The sequence below is a fragment of the Balaenoptera ricei genome, chromosome 16 (genome assembly GCF_028023285.1).
Source record: "Balaenoptera ricei isolate mBalRic1 chromosome 16, mBalRic1.hap2, whole genome shotgun sequence".
Lineage (NCBI taxonomy): Eukaryota > Metazoa > Chordata > Mammalia > Artiodactyla > Balaenopteridae > Balaenoptera > Balaenoptera ricei.
In genome coordinates, this window is record NC_082654.1 from 32,779,802 (window position 1) to 32,802,178 (window position 22,377).

Consider the following 22,377-nt stretch of genomic DNA (forward strand, 5'->3'; position numbering starts at 1 on the left):
TGGTGGTAACTTGATACTAGGCTTCCTCTTTAACATCATTCTCCTCTTTATTTTTCCTTCTCTTTTCTTCTTGCTGTATATCCCTTGTTTCTCCCTACTTTCCTGCCCCTGAAATATTTTGTGTACATTGTTAGACGTAGCGCATCTAGGCTTGTGGTAAAGAAGAGGGCTGTGCCTTCCTTCACTCCCCCTTCTGCTCCTCCTCATATTTCAGACTTTATTTTGATGAACATTTTAGAAAATGTCCTTGGCCATTTCCCCATGCCTTGCCGCATGTGTGAAAGTCAGTATGGGTATTGCAAAGAGGGTGATGGCTCAGAGGTCAGCAGCCTTTCCCAAAATGGATGTCAACTATTTGTGACTCCTCTTTTGGTGCTGGCACGGGGGGGGGGGGGGTGGCGGTGACTGTGCTAACCCTTGGTGGGGACTGGCAGGAGGTGGTGACTTTGACCAGGGGCCAGTGGCAGCACAGACTCACGTGCTGCTGAAGCCTGGCCAGCACCAGGCTCCTTGGTTTCCGCTGTGCCCACTGCTGACTCCGCCTTTCAGCTGTTGTGTTTTGGCTTCTGAAGTGTCATTCATATTGGCCACTTAGTCTGTGCTGTTCCACAGCCTTTTTCATCATTGGAATTACACAACTTGAACATTTTTGACCTTGTAAGGCTTTGTAGAAGAGACTGTAAATTCCAGATCACTCTGTACAGCAGGGGCCGACGCTTGGGTGAGATTGTTGCTTGGATGGATGGCCTTGGTCTCTGAAGGCTGTTGTGCAGTTGGTCTTGAGTGTATGTTGAACACATCCCAGAGGGAGCTGGTGCTGCATAGAAGACTGCTGGTGGGCATGAGCCTAAGGAAAGCTTGGGAATACAGACACCTTCTTTCACAGCAAACGGTATTTTTTCGATTTCCTGATGTAGGAAGGGAGGTTCGGGTTAATTAAGTGTATGGTAAACAGTCTCCTTTAGCTTGTTGCTTATCCTTGGTTTATTCCAAGCCAGTTTCAGGGGGTCTATTCTGTAAATGCTTAAATTGGCTTTAACCATGATCATTTTGACATCTGTGATAAATACTAAATAAACAAGGTCATGCATACTTTATTAGACAATTTTGAGTTTTCACCAACATATTCTTTAGATGATTTAGTCAAAAACTAGAATTATTTAACATTTTGACTTATGTATGCTTTATTTAACAAGTGCATGAAAATGCTTAAGCATTTGCATAAAAAGTTAAATGATTATTTTGTAATCTGTATTTCTTAAAGTTTTAGACATTACTTTCTCATTGTTCCTGAATTTGTTTTCCTATACATATAATATATAGAAATGTGGATAATGAAAGGAAGATAAAAAGATAAGTCAGTGGCCTAACATTCCTTCCCTCCCCACCTGAAAGCTCAGCGTCTCTGGTTAACCTTCACTTTGGTTGAGGGAGAGCTGAGCTGCAGCGTGACAGGGTCCTGGCAAGGGCCAGGCAGGTGTGATTTCTTGATAGGTTTTTGACTGGCAGGCATTCTTATGTGCTCAGCAGGTCTCCTCTCATAATGGCCATCCAGGCCACTCTTACATTGCTGGGGAGGAAGCCTCCCTGGGGCCCGGGGAGGTGAAGTGACTTACCCTGGGTCACATAGTCGTGGAAGAATCCGGAATAGTTGTCTTTCTGCAGTGTGTTTTACACCATGTTACGTTGGCTTACCGAAGCCTGTACACCCTTCAGTCTGGAGAAACCTATACCCAGTGTGGGGAGAGGTAGCTGAATATGGCTCACAGCACACATTTTGCAACCTAATTTGGGTTCCAGTTCTAGCTCTGCTATTTATTAACTATGTGATCATGAGTGTGTTCCTGACCTCCCTCAGTCTGTTTCCTCACCTGCAGAGTGAGGAAACCATACCTACCTTGTTAGGTTTTGAGGATCACTCCGGCTGTTCCAGGATATAGCCACTGAATACATTGCAGCTCGCAGCAGCGTTTTCCATGCCTTCAGAGTTCAAGCTGGGATGAGGCTGGAGTCATCCCTCTTTAACTGGTACTGAGGTAGGGAGAGCTGCAACAAATTCCATACCTGCCTGGATCTTCACTTCATTCAGCACTTGCCCTGTGAACAAACCAAGGCCCTGGGGGATGTGTACCCATTGGAGGAGGATGCCTGTGGGTTTAATAACTTGTGGGTTTTATCATCAGCCTTTATTGGCCAAGTGATAATGGCAGAGGCAGATTGATTTTTTTTTTTCTTTTAATTGGGGCAGAAAGAGTTGTATGCTTCTCCAGGTAACCATGAGTCAAGACCTTGTGACTTATCTGTTCATATGCACAGCCAGCTGCACAGAACCTCCTCTTCCCTTTACCCATCCCTGCTCAGCTGCCCTAGTATGATTCATTCTTCAAATATTTGAGGGCCCACTGTGTTCCAGGCACAGGGCCAAGTACCAGGGAAAGATACTGGGGAACAGAAACAAACCTGGGCCTTGACTCCATGGAGTTTACGGGGTTGTGGGGAAGACAGACTCTAAGGGTAAAATTCTAATCATTGTAAGGCTATGAAGAACTACTTGGGGCCATGGGAACATATTAGAGAGAGTTGACCCAATCTGGGAGGCCAAGGAAGGTTCCCAAAGAAGTGACCATTGAGCTGAGCTGAAAAAAGTCCAGGGGAATAGGTGGGTGAGATGGGTGACCTGACCTTTGCCACCCCCTGAGCCTGCCACCCTCCCTTTTTCCCTCGATCTTTTGATCTTTTAGGAGGCAGTTAATCCTCCTGCAGTCAATCCTTATGTAATTTCAAATGTATGCTTTTTTTTTGTTTGTTTAATTTTGACCACACCACTTGGCTTGCGGGATCTTAGTTCCCCGGCCAGGGATTGAACCCGGGGCCCCCAGCAGTGAAAGTGCCAAGTCCTAACCACTGGACCACCAGGGAATTCCCAAATGTATGTTATTTTTTTTTTAACTGCATAGTTTTCAGGGCAAAAACATAGTATGGCTGCTACTTTGGGAGTTAATATAATCTGCAAGCATTTGTTGAATGTCTACTGTGTGGCAGGCACTATACATACATTGTCATTTAATCCTCTAAACAACCCTGCCAGGTGAGTCTTACGGATGAAGAAACTGAGGCCCAGAAAGGCCATGTGACTTGGGTTTTGTCTCCTTTTGGTTAATGATGGGAAAGCTGGGATTTAAACCTTCTGGCACTGCCAAACCTGCCTGTGCTCTCTTCTGCCTCTCCCTCTTGTAGATGGACTTTTGTGGCTTGATCTGAGGATCCAGCCACCATCTCCCATGTTATGTCCATGGGAAAATGTAATCTGAGTTCCAACCTTCCAGTTTACACATGAACTTGGTGCATAGCCCATTTATCAGTTGAGGATTGTTGTCTGTGTCAGGTCAGCATTGAGACTAAGTGGATCTGTCTTGAAGTGGGTTTAAAATTGCTTTTTCAGTTCAAATCCAGAATTAATGGAGGACAGTCTTAGAAATAGTCACTTGAGGTAAGTAACAATGGGCTGGATAAAAAGGAATGTCAATATCATTCCTGCTGCCAGCAGTGTCCCTGTGGGCCATGGGGAAAAAGAAATTGGTATGGGCTGGTAACTCGCTTTTCCAACTTTATTTAATTTATTTATTTACCTTTGGCTGCGTTGGGTCTTCATTGCTCTATGTGGGCTTTTTCTAGTTGTGGCGAGTGGGAGTTACTCTTCGTTGCGGTGCACGGGCTTCTCATTGTGGTGGCTTCTCTTGTTGCGGAGCACGGGCTCTAGGCACATGGGCTCAGTAGTTGTAGCTCGCTAGAGCCTCAGGCTCAGTAGTTGTGGTGCACGGGCTTGCTCCGTGGCATGTGGGATCTTCCTGGACCAGGGATCGAAGCCGTGTCCCCTGCATTGGCAGGCGGATTCTTAACCACTGTGCCACCAGGGAAGTCCTGGGCTGGTAACTCTTAATTATTTAGAGTTAATAAGTCTTGGTGACTTTCCAGTGGCTTGTCAGTGATGGCTCTGGGTGAGGGTAACCTCTGTTGGTCACTCCATCTCTCTGAACCTCAGTCTCTCTACCTATAAGATGGGACAATAATTTTGCTTCATCTACCTCAGCATTGCTATGAGATTCAAACGAATTATAGGACCTTAGGATTAGAAGGGGGTATCCCTAAGATATTATATTTGAAAGTGTTTTGTAGGCCTAGGTAAATACATGCCACTCTTGTTGACTTACCATTATGGTTCATATTAACAGCGTAAAACACTGGTTCTCAAACTTTAGCTATTTATTAGAATTACCTTCAGATCTCATTAAGCTACAGATTGCTGGGCTCCTCCACCAGAATTTCTGATTCAGTAGCTCTAGAGTGGGGCCAGAGGATTTGTATTTCTAATATGTTCCCACATAATGCTGATGCTGCTGGCCTGGTAACCGCACTTTGAGAACCACTAGCTCATACCACTCAGATCTGGAGCTGCTTGCCTCTGCCACTCCCTCAGGCCTAGGGAGAGACAGGCGAAACCCACTGACCCTTGGGGGATGGTGAGTGTAGATGTCAGTTCCGGACCATGTGGTAGCCAGACAGAGTAAGTGGGCATTGGCCAAGTGGCTGTGATGTCTGGAGTTGGGTGGAAGCCCTTCACTGTTTCCTTGGAATCCCTTAGGACTTGGTAGTCACCACTTCTCAGGGCTGTGGTGCCAGGGGCAGAAGGAACCTATTGCAGGGGGCTTTGGGCCAAACTTGGACAGTCCCATCCACATTGGTGAACTCCTCCATTCTTTTTTTTTTTATTTTAATTTTTTATTTACTTATTTTTTTGGCCGCTCTGTGCAGCTTGTGGGATCTTAGTTCCCCAACCAGGGATCAAACCCGGGCCCCGGCAGTGAAAGTGCCGAGTCCTAACCACTGGATCTCCAGGGAATTCCTGAACTCCTCCATTCTTGGGGCTGGCCCAGATCCACTCAAACTCAAGCCCTCTTTGGCTCCTGTAAAGAAATCACCTTTCTTATGATCTTCCAAGGTTGCAGTGGAGGGAGCTTCTCCGTGTTGGGCTGGGTGGCTCACCATCACATTCTCTGTCTCCCCTTAAGAGATTTCCCACTGATTGTTCCAGCCTCTTTCTTCTCTCTCTTCACATGTGTGGTTTCTGCTTAAATCTCTTTCCTCATTGAGGCACCCAACCTTTTCCTAGTTACCCCCATGTCAGAAGAGGACAGGCTGGAACAGGCTAGCAGTAATTCTCACACTTTTGGGGTCATATTGAGTAACGGGTTAAAGACAGAGATTCCCTGGCCATGCCTTCAAAGATTTTAATTTCTCAGGTCTAGAGAGATTCTAGGGGTTCTGATGCCAGAATCTAAAAACCATATGTAGGGACATAACTAAAGAGATTGTGACTTGCTTTTCAGTCTGCCAACATGTGGTGAGCACCACTTTTACGCTGACCACCCCAGAGCCCCTGCTTGGTCATCTGTCCTCCTTAGAGTCTCCCACCTTCGAATCTGTATTCCAGCCCCGAGAGACACAAAGCCGTGGGGCTGGAAGGGGAGGTGGTTTGCTTAATGGTTGCTTTCTTGGTCGACCAACAGATGACCTGACCTTTGGTTTCTCTGAGAAGAAAACCTCAGGGTATCTGTTTTGCCCTCTAAAAGAGGTCTTTTACCTGGAGTGTATTTCCCAGTGCAAGGTCTGGGTGACCTTTGTAGCCCATACTTGCTCCATTCTCACAACTTTTTGTGACTGAAAATGGTTTTTAAAATTTTTCTTTTGCTTTATATGGCTGTCTGACTAGCTGTCAGTGGGCTGATTTTTATCTCAAAACTATATTGTAAGCATCCTCGAAGTTAAGATGTCTACATGGTGCTGGGCATACAGATATCTAATGGTGGGATAGGTAGGTTTACCATGATGTTTCTGGGCTGGGTTGGGCTGGGCTGGCCACTGCTTGATCCTTACACAGATCTCAAAACCATGACAGTAAGGGTCTAAAACTGGCTTGATCTCTACAGTGTCTCTGAGCTGGAAAGTCATTTTTAGTACAGGCCCTTGAGGATTACCGTCATCAAATAGTACTTCCAAAGAAAGAGCCCAAGGCAACTGAAGACCAAGGTTTTCACCAAAAATAGACCAGCCTCAGGCAGGGAGCTGGTCAGACAACTCTTCCACTGCATCAGTGGTTGGCAGAGGCTCCTGGCTATGACAGAGGTAGCTGGGCGTCCACTATGGCGGCGTATTACTCATAAGGCTAGTTGAGCGTGTATGAGTTTTTGTGTATGAGGGAGAAGAGAAAAAGTCCTTACTTCAAACACCATTCTTCCTGTGTCTCCCAAGGGTATACTTTTGTCCCCTTAAATGTTTCTTGTTTCTTTTTTCCACATAATAGTCAATGTTCAAGATTGTGGAGAGGAAAATTCAGGAAACAGCTAAAGAACCCAGTTTTCAAAAGGGTCTGGGCAAACTCTCAGCATTTTGTAAAGGGCCCTTTCTAGTCTGGATCCCTTCTGTGGTGTCATGCCAGATCCCTCCGGCAAGATTGCCGGGTGCTTGGCCCATTCTTTGCTCTCAGTCTAAAGTAACTTCTCGGTTCCTTCTAGTCCTTTTTAATCTGTGGCTTATTGCATTTGGGTTACTCAATTTAAAGCGAGAACATGGAATCGATTCAGTAGAACCACAGACCCAAAGACAGAGCTGTGAGACTCCTTCCTGGAGAGCCTAGCTGTCCCACAGAGATCTCACAGCCATGTGCTGCCAGGGTCTTAAGCCCAAGTACCCCACTTCTGAATTTAATATTCTTCTCCATACCCCGACTGCCATTGCAGAGATCCTGGTTTCCCTCTGCTCTTCCACTTGGCCAAACTGAAATGTGGCCAGTAGAGAAAGAAGGGTTTCCAGGGCTGAAGCCGATGGAACCATTTAAGTTCGAGGAGACCAATGAGGAAAGGGGTGGTGTTCAGATTGCATTTTCAAATGGGCTGGGAATAACACTGGCTGTGAAAACATTATCAAAAATCTGCAAAATCAACATTCTTTCTTCCTGGTAAACATGAAAGCTCGGCAGCTGCACCTGCCGCTCACGTGTTGGGCCAACTGCTGTTCAGGACATCACGCCTCCCTTGGCAGTGCATGGGAGCTGACTGGAGCCAGGGTTGGCATTCCAGCTCTTGCTGTGTGGATCAGGGCGTTTCAGGGCTCGCAAAAGCTGGACCAGTCAGGTTGTCGCTGGACTTAAGCTGGGGCATATATCCATCTATCCCGGGTTACATGAACCCTTTGATATGGCTGTCCGTCGCTAGTCAGGTTTTGCCGAGTCAAGACCCAATGCAGGCAGAAGAACTGATCTTAGTCAAAGGTGATTTGTGGGTGACTTCTTTTCCACCAGAATCCTCACCCTCTTAGTCACCTCATAACCTCTGTTATACAAGAGAATTTTGTTTATTTCAGAGAATCGGCCCACACACAGGTTTGAAGCCAGTCCAAAAGGAACATTTGCCACTGTAAAAAAAACTTATCTTGCTGCTCTTTGAGAGCTGAACCACCCGTTTTAGTCGCCCCTTCCCCCAGTTTCCTACATCATTTGCAGAAAACTTACTGTATGGGAATTTACTGGTTTATTTCTCAGAACTGGAGCAATTGCCTGACTTTCTTCAGGAAACACTTGGGGAAAGCAGAACTCCCTCATTTATGCTCTTTTCTTTCTTTAAAAATTTTTTCATGTATCTTCATAGGGAAATGGCTTGGTACTGTTACCAAGAAGAATGCACCAGTGATTAAGAACCAGTATGAGTTGTGCAAGCCTGTCAAACGGAATATACTCGTTTCTTGACATGAACTCGGAAGTGCAGTAGATACTGTATCTATTGGGTACATGACCCATGCGTGATCTCAGGGAAGCATCTGAGGGGAAGGATCCCATTAGGAGCCTAAAGCTAAAACAGGAAGTGAGGGCTGGGTGATAAGGCCTCAAGTGGATTCACTGCTGGCTGGATTACCAGCTCAGATTTGTATTTTCTGTGTGGGAAGCCTCTGTGGCAGACCTAGGATTGTGTCTAGGCCTGTCCTGGTCAATATTTTTTATCGGACACTTGGAGCTGTGGAAGTCAGCCATGGGAAGTATGCAGATCTCTGAGGGCTGGAAGAGAGAACCTATATTTCAAAGAGTGATCGGGACCCAGAAAGTTCTTTTAAGATGTATCGAACATCTGGGTTACAAAAGTCCTATAGGTATAGGATGGGGGTAACCTGATTTTAGAAGAAGCTCTTGCAGGGGAAAAAAGACTGAAGACATTTTGGATGATCAGAAAAAGAGGCAGGTCCCTCTCAGAGAGATGGAAGAGTAGGTGATGGTTTAGCTGGATGCCCTGATAGTTGTAGGTTTGCCTTCTGGATCTATTGATGCCCCCACTGGGAGCGGTACTGGGCTGGGGGCATGACCCTTCCTCCTGCAGGTCCCCAGGGGAAGTGTGAGTTGGCTTTGACTTCAGTCCTCCTCCCTGGCCTCTCTGGGAAACCACCCCCTTGCCCACACAAGGCCTGTTCTACGTCTATACTGGCTTTTCCAGGCAGGGGTCAGAGCTCTTATTTCTGAGGGTTTCCTAGTCAGGCCATGGGCCCTGGGGCTACAGCTGCCTTGTTTTTTTTAAAAAAAAAAAAAAAAGGTACGGGGACCTTAGAAAATGGATGAATGGAATGCTTTGTGTTCCTATTTTAAACTTAAAGACAATTTTGTTGTGCAAATGCAAAAAGTAATAAGAATATGATTTCAGTTCCATATTCCATCAGGTTGAGGGTGTCAGGGGAAAAGTATAGATGTGAGAGGATGAAACAGGAAAGTGGGGTGGAGTGGGGAGGAGAGGTAGTGACAGGTGGGTGGGGAGAGGAGCGAAGACATGCATGGGAAGAAACAAGGCACGCAGGGAGAGAGTCAGAAAACATAATTTGAGGTGAAACCAATTTCCAGTAAGGCTTCCACCCCACTGCTGCAATTTGATGTCTAAGAATACTGAAAATCACAATACCCTATCCAAAAAGTATTTTTTTCTTTGTAAAATGCACCATGTAGTCAAAATATGACAACCTGGCATGCCTATTCTAATATATAGAAAATCTTGATATTGACTGATGATATACGAAGAAAAGGCCCAAGTTATTTAATACGTTAATAAATAAAATATTCCTTCTCCAAAATAAAACAGAAAACTTACGGTCGTTGGATGACTCCAAAGAGTTAAAAAAAAATTCTTCTTATTGATACATGTATGTATACACATACACATATATAAAAAGAAACTACCTCCAAATCATCCAGTGATTCTCTCTGGATGATGATTTTATAACTATTTTATTTGTTTTAAGTTGGGAAATAAAATACATACATCCAAGGTATCCTAGCCCTGCTCCCTCTTTTCTTCTTTCTACAATTTATAGTTTTGTGTTTTTTTTAACATCTTTATTGGAGTATAATTGCTTTACAATGGTGTGTTAGTTTCTGCTTTATAACAAAGTGAATCAGCTATACATATACATATATCCCCATATCTCCTCCCTCTTGTGTCTCCCTCCCACCCTCCCTATCCCACCCCTCTAGGTGGACACAAGCACCGAGCTGATCTCCCTGTGCTATGCGGCTGCTTCCCACTAGCTATCTATTTTACATTTGGTAGTGTATATATGTCCATGCCACTCTCTCACTTTGTCCCAGCTTACCCTTCCCCCTCTCTGTGTCCTCAAGTCCATTCTCTACGTCTGCATCTTTATTCCTGTCCTGCCCCTAGGTTCTTCAGAACCTTTTTTTTTTTTTTTAAGATTCCATATATATGTGTTAGCATACGGTATTTGTTTTTCTCTTTCTGACTTACTTCACTCTGTATGACAGTCTCTAGGTCCATCCACCTCACTACAAATAACTCAGTTTCGTTTCTTTTTATGGCTGAGTAATATTCCATTGTATATATGTGCCACATCTTCTTTATCCATTCATCTGTCGATGGACACTTAGGTTGCTTCCATGTCCTCGCTATTGTAAGTAGAGCTGCAGTGAACACTGTGGTACATGACTCTTTTTGAATGATGGTTTTCTCAGGGTATATGCCCAGTAGTGGGATTGCTGGGTCATATGGTAGTTCTGTTTTTAGTTTTTTAAGGAACCTCCATACTGTTCTACATAGTGGCTGTATCAATTTACATTCCCACCAACAGTGCAAGAGGGTTCCCTTTTCTCCACACCCTCTCCAGCATTTATTGTTTATAGATTTTTTGATGATGCCCATTTTGACTGGTGTGAGGTGATACCTGACTGTAGTTTTGATTTTCATTTCTCTAATGATTAATGATGTTGAGCATGCTTTCATGTGTTTGTTGGCAATCTGTATATCTTCTTTGGGGAAATATCTATTTAGATCTTCTGCCCATTTTTGGATTGGGTGGTTTGTTTTTTGATATTGGGCTGCATGAGCTGCCTGTATATTTTGGAGATTAATCCTTTGTCACTTGATTCGTTTGCAAATACTTTCTACCATTCTGAGAGTTGTCTTTTCGTCTTGTTTATGGTTTCCTTTGCTGTGCAAAAGCTTTGAAGTTTCATTAGGTCCCATTTGTTTATTTTTGTGTTTATTTCCATTTCTCTAGGAGGTGGGTCAAAAAGGATCTTGCTGTGATTTATGTCATAGAGTGTTCTGCCTATGTTTTCCTCTAAGAGTTTTATAGTGTCTGGCCTTACATTTAGGTCTTTGATCCACTTTGAATTTATTTTTGTGTATGGTGTTAGGGAGTGTTCTTTTTTTTTTTTTTAATAATTAATTATTTTATTTATTTATTTTTGGCTGTGTTGGGTCTTCGTTTCTGTGCGAGGACTTTCTCCAGTTGCGGCAAGCAGGGGCCACTCTTCATTGCGGTGTGCGGGCCTCTCGCTATCGCGGCCTCTCTTGTTGCAGAGCACAGGCTCCAGACGCGCAGGCTCAGTAGTTGTGGCTCACGGGCCTAGTTGCTCCGCGGCATGTGGGATCTTCCCGGACCAGGGCTCGAACCCTTGTCCCCTGCATTGGCAGGTGGATTCTCAACAACTGCACCACCAGGGGAGCCCAGGGAGTGTTCTAATTTCATTCTTTTACATGTAGCTGTCCAGTTTTCCCAGCACCTCTTATTGAAGAGGCTGTCTTTTCTCCATTGTATATTCTTGCCTCCTTTATCAAAAATAAGGTGACCCTATGTGTGTGGGTTTATCTCTGGGCTTTCTATCCTGTTCCATTGATCTATATTTCTGTTTTTGTGCCAGTACCAAACTGTCTTGATTACTGTAGCTTTGTAGTATAGTCTGCAGTCAGGGAGCCTGATTCCTCCAGCTCCATTTTTCGTTCTCAAGATTGCTTTGGCTGTTTGTGGTCTTTTATGTTTCCATACAAATTGTGAAATTTTTTGTTCTAGTTCTGTGAAAAATGCCACTGGTAGTTTGATAGGGATTGCATGGAATCTGTAGATTGCTTTGGGTAGTATAGTCATTTTCACAGTGTTGATTCTTCCAATAATCCAAGAACATGGTGTATCACTCCATCTGTTTATATCATCTTTAATTTCTTTCATCAGTGTCTTATAGTTTTCTGCATACAGGTCTTTTGTCTCCTTAGGTAGGTTTATTCCTAGGTATTTTATTCTTTTTGTTGCAGTGGTAAATGGGAGTGTTTCCTTAATTTCTCTTTCAGGTTTTTCATCATTAGTGTATAGGAATGCAAGAGATTTCTGTGCATTAATTTTATATCCTGCTACTTTACCAAGTTCATTGATTAGCTCTAGTCGTTTTCTGGTAGCATCTTTGGGATTCTCTCTGTATAGTATCATGTCATCTGCATACAGTGACAGTTTTACTTCTTCTTTTCCGATTTGGATTCCTTTTATTTCCTTTTCTTCTCTGATTGCTGTGGCTAAAAATTCCAGAAGTATGTTGAATAATAGTGGTGAGAGTGGGCAACCTTGTCTTGTTCCTGATCTTAGTGGAAATGGTTTCAGGTTTTCACCATTGAGAACAATGTTGGCTGTGGGTTTGTCATATATGGCCTTTATTACGTTGAGGTAAGTTCCCTCTATGCCTACTTTCTGGAGAGTTTTTATCATAAATGGGTGTTGAATTTTGTTGAAAGCTTTTTCTGCATCTATTCATATCATATGTTTTTTCTCCTTCAGTTTGTTAATATGGTTTATCACATTGATTGATTTGCGTATACTGAATAATCCTTGCATTCCTGGGATAAACCCCACTTGATCATGGTGTATGATCCTTTTAATGTGTTGTTTGATTCTGTTTGCTAGTATTTTGTTGCGGATTTTTGCATCTGTGTTCATCAGTGATGTTGGTCAGTCGTTTTCTTTTTTTTTTTTAATACATCTTAATATAGTTTTTTTTGGCTTTGGGTTTTTCTTTTTTTAACCCCACATTTGTTTATTTATTTATTTTATTTTGGCTGTGTTGGGTCTTCGTTTCTGTGCGAGGGCTTTCTCTAGTTGTGGCAAGCAGGGGCCACTCTTCATCGCGATGCGCTGGGCCTCTCACTATCACGGCCTCTCTTGTTGCGGAGCACAGGCTCCAGACGCACAGGCTCAGTAGTTGTGGCTCACGGGCCTAGTTGCTCCGCGGCATGTGGGATCTTCCCAGACCAGGGCTCGAACCCGTGTCCCCTGCATTAGCAGGCAGATTCTCAACCACTGCGCCACCAGGGAAGCCCTGGTTTTCTTTTTTTGTGACATCTTTGTCTGGTTTTGGTATCAGGTTGATGGTGGCCTCGTAGAATGAGTTTTGGAGTGTTCCTCCCTCTGCTATATTTTGGAAGAGTTTGAGAAGGTTAGGTGTTAGCTCTTCTCTAAATGGTTGATAGAATTTGCCTGTGAAACCATCTGGTCCTGGGCTTTTGTTTGTTGGAAGATTTTTTTTTTTTTTTAATTTACTTTTGGCTGTGTTGGGTCTTCATTGCTGTGTGCGGGCTTTCTGTAGTTGCGGTGAGCGGGGGCTACTCTTCGTTGCGGTGCGCAGGCTTCTCATTGTGGTGGCTTCTCTTGTTGTGGCTCTAGGTGTGCGGGCTTCAGTAGTTGTGGCTTATGGACTCTAGAGCGCAGGCTCAGTAGTTGTGATGCACGGGTTTAGTTGCTCTGCAGAATGTGGAATCTTCCCGGACCAGGGCTGGAACCTGTGTCTCCTGCATTGGCAGGTGGATTCTTAACCACTGCGCTGCCAGGGAAGTCCAGCTTTTAGTTTTACTGATCTTAGCTATTATTTCCTTCATTTCTTTTTCATTTATTTCTAATCTGATCTTTATGATTTCTTTCCTTCTGCTAACTTTGGGATTTTTTTTTTCCTTCTCTAATTGCTTTAAGTGTAAGGTTAGGTTGTTTATCTGAGATGTTTCTTGTTTCATGAGGTAGGATTATATTGTTATAAACTTCCCTCTTAGAACTGCTTCTGCTGCATCCAATAAGTTTTGGGTCATTGTATTTTCATTGTTGTTTGTTTCTAGGTATTTTTTCATTTCCTCTTTGATTTCTTCAGTAGTCTCTTGGTTATTTAGTAGTGTACTGTTTAGCCTCCATGTGTTTGTATTTTTTACAGATTTATTCCTGTAATTGACATCTAGTCTCATAGCATTGTGTTTGGAAAAGATACTTGATACGATTTCAGTTTTCTTAAATTTACCAAGACTTGATTTGTGACCCAAGATATGATCTATCCTGGAGAATGTTCCATGAGCACTTGAGAAGAAAGTATATTCTGTTTTTTGGATGGAATTTCCTGTAAATATCAATTAAGTCCATCTTATTTAACGTGTCATTTAAAGCTTGTGTTTCCTTATTTATTTTCATTTTGGATGATCTGTCCATTGGTGAAAGTGGGGTGTTATAGTCCCCTACTATGATTGTGTTACTGTCGATTTCCCCTTTTATGGCTGTTAACATTTGCCTTATGTATTGAGGTGCCCGTATGTTGGTTGCATAAATATTTACAATTGTTATATCTTCTTCTTGGATTGATCCCTTGATCATTATGTAGTGTCCTTCTTTGTCTCTTGTAATAGTCTTTATTTTAAGGTCTATTTTGTCTGATATGAGAATTGCTACTCCAGCTTTCTTTTGATTTCCATTTGCATGGAATATCTTCCATCCCCTCCCTTTCAGTCTGTATGTGTCCCTAGGTCTGAAGTGGGTCTCTTGTAGACTGCATATATATGGGTCTTGTTTTTGTATCCATTCAGCCAGTCTATGTCTTTTGGTTGGAGCATTTACATTTAAGGTAGTTATCGATATGTGTGTTCCTATTACCATTTTCTTAATTGTTTTGGGTTTGTTATTGTAGATCTTTTCCTTCTCTTGTGTTTCCTGCCTAGAGAAGTTCCTTTAGGATTTGTTGTAAAGCTGGTTTGGTGGTGCTGAATTCTCTTAGCTTTTGTTTGTCTGTAAAAGTTTTAATTTCTCTGTCAAATCTGAATGAGATCCTTGCTGGGTAGACTAATCTTGGTTGTAGGTTTTTCCCTTTCATCATTTTAAGTATGTCCTGCTACACCCTTCTGGCTTGCAGAGTTTCTGCTGAAAGATCAGCTGTTAACCTTATGGGGATTCCCTTGTATGTTATTTGTTGCTTTTCCCTTGCTGTTTTTAATATTTTTTCTTTGTATTTAATTTTTGATGGTTTGATTAATATGTGTCTTGGCCTGTTTCTCCTTGGGTTTATCCTGTATGGGACTCTCTGTGCTTCCTGGACTTGACTATTTCCTTTCCTTTATTAGGGAAGTTTTCAACTATAACCTCTTCAAATATTTTCTCAGTCCCTTTTTGTCTTCTTCTTCTGGGACCCCTATAATTCAAATATTGGTGCATTTAATGTTGTCCCTGAGGTCTCTGAGACTGTCCTCAGTTCTTTTCATTCTTTTTTCTTTATTCTGCTCTAAGGTAGTTATTTCCATTATTTTATCTTCCAGGTCACTTTATCCGTTCTTCTGCCTCAGTTATTCTGCTATTGATTCCTTCTAGAGAATTTTTAATTTCATTTATTGTGTTGTTCATCATTGTTTGTTTGCTCTTTAGTTCTTCTAGGTCCTGGTTAAACATTTCTTGTATTTCCTCCATTCTGTTTCCAAGATTTTGGATCACTTTACTATCATTACTCTGAATTCTTTTTCAGGTAGACTGCGTATTTCGTCTTCATTTGTTTAGTCTGGTGGGTTTTTACTTTGCTCCTTCATCTGCTGTATATTTTCTTTGTCTTCTCATTTTGCTTAACTTACCGTGTTTGGGGTCTCCTTTCTGCAGGCTGCAGTTTCGTAGTTCCCGTTGTTTTTGGTGTCTGCCCCCAGTGGGTGAGGTTAGTTCAGTGGCTTGTTAAGCTTCCTGGTGGAGGGGACTGGTGCCTGTGTTCTGGTGGATGAGGCTGGATCTTGTCTTTCTGGTGGGCAGGACCGCATCTGGTGGTGTGTTTGGGGGTGTCTGTGAACTTAGTATGATTTTAGGCAGCCTCTCTGCTAATGGCTGGGGTTGTGTTCCTGTCCTGCTAGTTGGTTAGCATGGGGTGTCCAGCACTGTAGCTTGCTGATCGTTGAGTGGAGCTGGGTCTTAGCGTTGAGATGGAGATCTCTGAGAGAGCTTTTGCCATTTGGTCCACTAGAGACCTCCTGGCCCCACGTAATATCAATGTCTTGAACTCTGTTCTCCCACCTCAGAGGCACAGGCCTGACCCCCTGCTGGAGTACCAAGACTTTATCAGCCACCCAGCTGGTCTTCCTAAAGCTGGGCCGCCTGCAGCAGCCTGACCAATGGAATATTCAAATTGGAAATGTTGCCTTAACGCTGGGTGCTAGAGGAGATCTCCATCGCTCCATATCAGAAATACAAAAGGATGGACAGCTCCTCTAAGCTGGGGTTTTTATGAATGTGAAGTGGCTCCTCCACTGTCTCTCTCCCTTTCTGCCAACTGAAGCAGAAGACTCTGAGGCTGTAGAACAGGGCAGTACTCCTCAACATTGTCGAGGTCATCAAAAATGAGGAAAGTATGAGAAATTCTCACAGCCAAGAGGAGCCTATGGAGACATGAAGACTGAATGTAATGCTGTATGAAATCAGCAATGTTGAGGAAGTTTTCTCGACTTTCCCAGAATGCTAGTCCATACTGCAGAGAGTTATGCAGTAAGGCTAATTATTGACAATGTTCTGAAAAGGTAACAACACCAATAAACTTTTCTGGACTTGCAAAGGAAAAAGAGAAAACAGCTGGTTCTGCTGGCAGTCGAGTTTCCAGAGCTAACTGGCGTGCCATCTGCTCGCAGCATAGAGTGGGAACCATGGTTCATGTGTCGCACCAGTGTTCGTGTTAAGAAGGTTGCCCTAACAAGCCTGGGCAACTTCACTTCCGCGCAGGTTGCTGGGGGGAGGGGTGGCGGCAGCAGCATCCGCAGTGTGTATATCGTTTTTCCGAACTCCATCTGCTCCAATTTGTAGTTTTTATCAAATTTACACATGCATATAGTTTCAAGAATCAAGCAGTTCTCCAGGAACACCATCTCCTGCCTCCCCTCCCCCTACCTGCCATCCCCTGTGGCAGTCACTTAAAAATCGTAGCTGATTCTTTTGGTATTTACTTACACATTTTTCAATAGCTTGCATGTTTTGCTACTTTTGGGTATTATCTATTGGCTCCTCCTGAGGATTTTGCTCTCCTCCCCCTCCCCATGCGCTGTGCCCCAGCCCCCTTATCTCTGGAGGAAGAAAAATCCTGTCTTCTCCAGAAGTCAGGAGTGTCATACCTTATCCTAGAGGGACATGGGGGTCCCTACGTGGAATAACATGCACATCTTTTGGCCTTTTGTCATCTTGCCAATAAGACTTTAAAGTCTGTCCAAAATTCTAAGCTGTAGGTTTGAATTGGGCCGTGTGTTGTTACTAGCTCTGTGGACCAACCATAACCAAGGGCCCTTTAGAAGCTGGATTGAATTAGGACGTCTTCTGGATGTGGATTTTTGGGACCAAATATCAACTTATTTTGTTGTCCTTTGCCTCTATCGTAGAGTGTAGAAAAAGTACACTGTCCCAGTTAATTGCAGGCCATTGTTCGCTGGACTTGGTTATCTTGGGGATCCTAGGAGGCCCCTTTCTTGACCTCTCAGCTCCAGGACACTCTTAAGGAGATGGCTTCTGCTTACATTTGACTGGTGATGTCCAGGGTTTTTGGGAAAGTGGCAGAGCTGCCTGTGTCTTGGGGACCCAGAGGGATCTGTATTAAATCCTAAAAGTGCCACCTTTTCCAGAAAAGCTGCTGCAGTCCAGTCTCAGGATAGGGCATGTGGACTCTACTCCGAGTCTCAGCGTTCCACTTTGTTCCCAGAGCCACCCACAGACACCTCTGAATTCTTTGTCCAGTCCTAGAGGACATGCTTCTGTGCTTACCTCTCTCGTCCAGGCTCAGGAGTGACTCCCATCTCTTGCTCTTTGCCTCTATCTGTGGCCCTTCTGAGTTCTGGAGAAGACTTCACTGGAACTCATGCCAGTGATCTTGCCGTGTTTCTCGTTAATGAGGAATGAGGGAAGGCAACAGGGCAGCACCTTCTGAAACGAAGGCTGAATTTTAAAGTTGTGAGGGACCTTGGAAGCCACATGGTTTGTGTAACTCTGCTTGCATACCTTCGGCAGTTAGACTCTCACTGAAGGAGCCACCCTTTAACAGTGATGGGTGCTCATCTCTTGGAAAGTTCTTTCCTGCTGAATGGACAACCTTGTCTGAGATGCCCCTCCACTGAACAGATGAGGACAGCCTTGAAACTAGTCAACAAATTATTCTTCCTGTTTTTCTGGCATAAGTGGTATCGAAAATGGTTTTAAGAGGCAGCCATAAAAGATGCGGGTGAAGACTCATGTTTTCTAAGCACTGAGTGTGTTGCCAGAGAGGTTCAGTTTTGTTTTTCTTTATCGTTATGATTTTGACTTACTTGCATCTGATAGAATGGTATCAGTGACATGAGGAATAATTACATCTCTTTTGAAATTCTACCTTGGAGCCCGACCAGGAACTGACCCAGATTCGTGCCAAGGAACACATCATAGGCTTTGAGTTTTTTAAAATGTGTATTTAAAACACTCTTTTGAAATGCTAGACTTTTTGATAATTAAAGAGCATTGTTTTAATGGGTGGAGTTCTTTTTTGATCCTCTAAGTTTAAATTTCTTAGCTCCGGGATGGCCATAGTGACCATCCTGTATTGTGAGTTCAAGGGGCCTCTGAGAGGCAAGCCCTGCACACGTGTGTGTGCGCGTGTGTGTACGTGCACTTGTCTCCCTTTTGTCAACCAGTTCTAAACTTGATTCTTACTGCTTTTACTGAATCTTCAGAAATGCTGGCCATTTTAGGAAAGCCATGTGACATAATTCTTTAAATAAATAAAAATGATTTGACTTAGAGAAACTGGCAGCAATAAATCAACATGGTAATGTAGGTGGTTGGATTATCGTTTCCTTTGAGATTTCCTTTGTTTTCCCAGCTTTATATGATGAACATGTATTACTTTTATATTAGAGGAAATTATTTGGGAAAGCATGGCTGCTTCCAGACTTATTCCTAATCTGCCAACGAGGTAACAAGGTGGAGGATACAGGAGGGGATAACAGATTGGAACATAGGGATGTTGGGAGCCAGGGCTGCCATGGGAACTGTTATTGCCAGTCTTTTTTGCCATCAAAAATGCCTCTTTTATTTTTATATGTATTTATTTTTCTTCTAAATGCCCCTTGCTTTGAAAGATTTCATCTAACCCAACATTGTGTTTGTTAAATAGTAATTCCTCCATTGTTGGTCAGTCAAAGACTAACTGCCTTTTGGAGAGTTACTGGGTTACTTTATGGAGTTGATGCTGTTCCAGCTGAGAGTAAAGACATGTGATATTTGAGTTGGCCCTTCGTTAGGCACTCATCTATGTTCTCCACCTTCATTGCTACCTAAGGTGGGACTTTCTGAGCTGAGGACCCAAGGTTGGCGTTCTGCAGTTAGAGCTCTTCTGTATTTTGGCCTCAAGACCCTGTATTCCCTCTGGTACTGGTATTTCTCCCCAACAAACCTGCCTTGATTTTGTTTTTAAATGCAACATCTAAAAAACCACAAAACCAGTAGTACAGTAAGGCTTCATGGCTGTGCTAACCTTTTTCTGCCTCATCCTTCATCATCCTCATCCTCATCATGGTAATAATAGTTGGCGTCAGTTGAGTGCGTGCTTAAGGTGTACCGGATACATGTTAAACGTCTACATAGATGATCTCATTTGACCCTCATAATTCTTCCTCTGTGAAGCAAGGACTGTTAATTAGCCCCCGCATTTTACTGATGGGGAAGCTGAGACTCAGAGGTTGAGTAATTTGTTCAAGGTCATGAGGCCAAAGAACAGCAAAGCCAGGACTTGAGTTGCTTCCTATCTCTTACACCTTCCTGTAATCTCTTTCTTCTTGAATCCTTTCTTCACAGACCAAGACCTCAGCTTCGGATCTTCTTCACATCCTAACACATCACCTTGTTGTGTACCTGGAATTAGTTGATTCTCTCTTCACAGTTCCCCAGTAGGGGAAGAATCCACAAAGTTTTCATTAGATTCTCAAAGGGATCTATGACCCAATAAAAGTTAACGTAGACCACGTTCCACATGCTATCCTTGGAATGGAACTGAAGTCATCCTGTGGGAAGAGAAGTACCTCCTGTAGCTCCTCAGTGTTCCAGAAGGAAGGGGTTTGAGGCTTTCTCTGCTGGAGAGCAGGAGAAAAAGAACTCTGGTGAATTGCACTAGAGGCACTAAATAGGCGTTTCTATGGCTGGGAAATGCCTCCTTGGATCCCTTAAGACCCCACCCTAACAGTGGGAAATTAAAAAGGACAGAACCAGATCCCAACTCCAATTTCCACACATTCAGGAATAAACCCACTCTATCCGGGCCCATCAGGGTGCAGGAGGAGGGCTTCTGGCACTGCGGCCGAGCCCCTGCATCCCAGGTGTCTGGACTCTTCCCCAGAAAAAGTGCAGTGATAATAACATTTTTGTTGTAGGCATTGTGCTAAGCACTTACATGTATTACCTCTTTTAATCCTCCTCATAACCCTATGAGGTGTGCAGTGTTGTTATCCCTATTCTACAAATGAGGAGACTGAAGCCCTGAGATGTTTAGTGACTTGCCTGTGGATATGCATTTAGAAAGTGGTTGGGTCTTTGCACAGGATTTCAGTTGCACCCCAGGACCTGGAGAACCTCAGTTCTAGAGTACAGGCCACCACCTGCATTGCTTAAAGATGGGAACGTGTACGTGTAACGGGGTATTAGGTAGATACCAACCCCCAGAGCTGGTGATGAACCTGCTTGTCAAGGTGGTGGAGGAAGGGGAGGCTGCTCTTGGCTCCCCTTTTACAGAATCCTCCCCCATCCTTTTGGACCTGTTAGGTGCATCTGCATGGAGTTTCTAAGTGTCCAAGCTTTGCAGGGCTCCCACACAGTTATCTCATCGGCATTTATCAGTAGGTGGGGAGTCAGACAATCTGGGCTTCCCCCCTGGTTCTGCCTGTCCAAGCTGTGTGACTTGGGGGAGTCATTCAGGCTCCCCGAGTCTATCTGCTCATTTGCAAACCAGGGAGTTTGAACTCTGGCCTTCATTAGGATGAGGAAGGGTCTCAGCACTGTGGGAGGAAGACCCTGCCCTTAATGTGTCTTCATAAGCAAATGGCCTGCTCCAAGTGCACTGTGCATGTTGTTCTGGTATTAAGATTAATGGGCCAGAAACCTACCTGTAAGTCTGGCCACGCTTGACAACTGTAGCTTTAGAAGGTACAGTGAGTATTTTCATAGAGCGACAGTGATCATCATAATTAAGATTTTCGGATCGTTTGTACTCCTCCTCCTGTCTGCATTTCTATTCTGTTCTCCACCTGTTCATGACCCCCACTGCAGGTATCCTTAAAATCAGAGAGCTGTGGAGTATCAGTGCTGGAAAGGAACTCTGATCACCTATGGCCAGCCTTCTCATTTTACAGGCATGGAAATAGGCTCAGAGAGGTATAGCAACTTGCCTAAGGCCATTCTTAGTAGAGCCAGCATGTAGGTTGGCATTCTTTCAATTGTGCCCTGCAGCTGTCCCGTATCTCTCCTCTTAACTTCCTTCACAAGCAGACATAACTTTTCATCAGTCTTTACCTTGTATGGCTCTTATGGCCTGTACTTGCTTCCTTGAAAGTAGAGCCTGGGTCATTCTCATCATAGCTTCTCCCTCTTCCTCCTCACTGTCCCTGTGTGTGATGAACAAAGGAACAAGGCCATTGCGTAAGCAGAGCCATCTCAGAAGTCCTTTATGGTGCTAGGCCCACTGTTCCACATATTCAGATCATTGTGACTTCTCCAAGCACCAGGATGAATCTCTGCTGTGGACAGAGACCTAGGAAATACCCCTCTCCATATACTACTTTATCCCATTAATGTAGTGACGGATATACATAGCCAGTGTGTTACCGGAAGCTCTTGGAAGCCAAGATGGGTTGGCTTCTTCATGGCTGTGCGGGGGCTGTCTCTCCAGCAGCGGTATAATCTGGGTATAAAGAGCATCTTTCTGATCTGAGCGGTGACATTTAACTCTACCTCTTTGCCACATGGCACCGTGAGTGTTCATAGACTTTCTCCTCTTCTCTCTGTTAAACATAATTGTTGTCTATTACTCAGCTTTCCCAGTTACCCTACCTTTTAAGGAGAATTTTCTCTTGGTTAGTTCAATTCCTGGTCCTTTTTTATATAGAGGCAATGAGTGGAGGATGAGCTGGAGGACCAAGAGGTGGGCCGGTCAGAGTTTGTGTGAGTGTGGATATGTGAATGCATGTAAGGAGGGCCTGTATTTGTATCTGAAAAGACCCAATACTTGTGTGTGTGAAGGAGGAACAGAGGCTAAAGGAAAGGAGAGGGAAAGTGTGTATGAGCTGGGAGTTGGGGAGAGTGGGAAGATGAAGAGAAGAGCCTTTAGAGGGATAGCTGCTCTCTCTGTATGGGATACCAAGTGGTAGAGAAGGAGGAGGGATTTTAAAGACAGTTCCCAATACATTAAGAATTTAATTCCTTCCCATTGGTCTTCAAGAGATCAATAACATTTTGAGTTTTATTTTTGGGCTGGATTGTTTGCTTACATGGCTCCCAAGTGAAGATAGGGCTACATGGAGACTCAGTTATGTTCATGCTACTCTGGCATGTTCTATCTGGGAGACAGAGGCCAACTGTGGGGCAGAAGAATGCGAGAAGCAGACTTCTGGTGGTGGGGGTGGGTGATTTGGAAAAATACTCTGTGGTTGGGGTCCAGGGGCCCAGGGCTGATGTGCCAGAGTCAGCGTGTAGTTTGTATTACTATGAACAAACCCCAGATCATTTTCCTGCATT

At 43.8% G+C, this 22,377-nt stretch overlaps 1 protein-coding gene across 50 annotated transcripts in view; it reads left to right on the forward strand.

Moving 5' to 3' along the window:
* The window catches only part of SORBS1 (sorbin and SH3 domain containing 1), a 238,682-nt gene that overhangs the window by 36,663 nt on the left and 179,642 nt on the right, over positions 1-22,377 (forward strand). The window contains exon 1 of one of the 50 annotated variants that reach the window (XM_059900783.1): positions 698-892. The exons of 48 other annotated variants lie outside the window; for them this stretch is intronic. The gene's annotated coding sequence lies outside the window, so the exon portion shown is untranslated. Of the gene's footprint in view, positions 1-697; positions 893-22,377 lie in introns of those variants that run through there. One more of the 50 variants, XM_059900780.1, reaches the window with a different exon arrangement.